Here is a 2,356-nt window from a genome sequence, read left to right on the forward strand (position 1 = left end):
TATCTTCTGTGTCTGTGTTAATTGGTTTCCCTTTTCTTTGTTGAAGAGGGTCTGTGCAGTCTTTCTGCCTAGTCCGCCATCTTGCCAGAACTCTATAATAATTGACTTTGTTTTCTTGAGCTGCGCTTTGAAATCTTCTGTTCAGCTCCATGATCTTGTCATTTCTTCCATTTGGTTTAGCTACTCTCAGTTCAAGAGCAAGTTCGTCTCTTCTGACATCCATTTCAATCTTTTCTTCCTTTCTTGTCTTTTTAATGAACTTTTGCCTTTATGTATGATGTTCTTGATGTCATCCCACAACTCATCTGTTTTTTGTTCATTGGTGCTCAATGCAAAAAAGCTATTCTTCAGATGGTTTCTAAATTCAGGTAGGATATAATCAAGGTCATATTTTGGCTCTTTTGGACTTGTATTAATTGTCTTCAGCTTAAACTTGAATTTTCATATGAGCAATTGATGGTCAGCTCGGGTCCTTGTTTTGGCTAAAAATATTGAGCTTCTGCATCACCTCTTTCCACAGATGTAGTCGATCTGATACTTGTGTATTCCATCTGGTGATGTCCACGTGTTAGCCACATTTTATGCTGTTGGAAAAGAAGATATTTGCAATGAATAAGTTGTTGCTCTTGCAAAATTCTATCGTGCTTGCTGGCATCATTTCTATTATCAAGGCCATATTATCCATCTACTGATTGTTCTTTGTTTCCAACTTTCCCACTCCAATCACCAATAATCATCAATACACCTTGATTGCATGTTTTGTCAATTTCAGACTGCAGAAACTGGTAAAAACTTTCAATTTCTTCATCTTTGGCTTTAGTGATTGGTGCATAAATTTGAATAATAATGGTATTAACTGGTCTTCCTTTTAAGCATATGGATAATATCCTCCTACTGACAACACTGTACTGCAGAATAGATTTTTAAATATTCTTTGTGGTGATGAATGTGACACCATTCCTCTTCAACTTGTTCCCAGAAAAGTAGACTACATAACTTTCTGATTCAAAATGGCCAACACCAGTCCATTTCAGCTCACTAATGCCTAGGATATTCATCTTTATGCATTCTATTTCATTTTTTACAACTTTCAATATTTCTAGATTCATACTTTGTACATTCCTCTTTCTGATCATTAATGGATGCTTGCAGCTGTTTCTCCCCATTTTGAGTCATGCCCCATCAGCAATTGAAGGTTCTGAAAGCTTTACTCCATCCAAATCATTAAGGTCAACTCTACTTTGAGGATGCAGCTCTTCCCCAGTAATATTTTGACTATTTTCTGATCTGAGGGGCTCATCTTCTGACGCTATATGAGACAATATTTCAGGGCTATTCATAAAGTTTTCCATTAATATGTGAAATGGTGTTTCACTGCTGTTCATAAGGTTTTCACTGACTAATTCTTTGAGAAGTGGTTGGCCCCTTCCTTCTTCCCAGTCTGTCTTAGTATGAAGCTCCACTGAAACCTGTCCACCATAGATCACCCTGCTGATATTTGAAATACTGGAAGCACAGCCTCCAACCTCACATCAACATGCAAGCCACCACAGTACAACAAACTGACAGACAAGTGCTGGTACTGGTCTGCAGTTTTTCTTTTTAGTGGTATCTTTGCCTGGTTTTGGTATCTGAGTTATGCATGCTTCATCTAATGAATTGGGGCAATATTCCATCCTTTTCTGTGTTCTGGAATAGTTTGAGTAGGATTGGTGTCAGCTCTTCTCTGAATGCTTGGTATACTTCTCCAGTGAAATCTTCTGGTCCAGGACATATTTTGTTTTTGGTAATTTTTTTTTATGACCTGTTCAATTTCTTCTTTTGTATGGGTCTGTTCCAATTTTCTACCTCAGTCTGTGTTAGTTTAGGTAAGTAGTGTGTGTTTCTAGATATCTGTCCATTTCTTCTAGGTTTTCAAATTTGTTGTAGTAAATTTCTTTATAGTATCCTGATATTATCCTTTTTAATTCAGTTGGTTCTGTTGTGACATTGACCATTTTATTTGTTATTCATGTTGTTTGCATCTCCTCCTTTGTTAAATTTGTCAATGGTTTGTCTATTTAATTAATCTTTTCAAAGAGCCAATGTCTAGTCTTTTTTATTTTATCTATTATCTTTCTATTTTCTGTTTCATTTCATTCTGCTTGAATCTATTATTTCTTTTCTTCTGGTGATGGTAGGATTTTTCCCCACTCTTTTCTAATTGTTAGAAACGGATTAAGGTATTGATTTTGGCTCCTTCTTCTTTTTTAATGTGTGAATTTATTGCTATAAATTGCCCTCTGATCACTTCTTTTGCTGTGCCCCAAAGATTTTGGTGTTTTATTTTCATCCTCATTTGATTCAAGGATTTTTT

The sequence above is a fragment of the Orycteropus afer genome, unplaced genomic scaffold, assembly GCF_000298275.1.
Source record: "Orycteropus afer afer isolate SDZICR_OR568_19922 unplaced genomic scaffold, OryAfe1.0 scaffold00898, whole genome shotgun sequence".
NCBI classification, from domain to species: Eukaryota; Metazoa; Chordata; class Mammalia; order Tubulidentata; family Orycteropodidae; genus Orycteropus; species Orycteropus afer.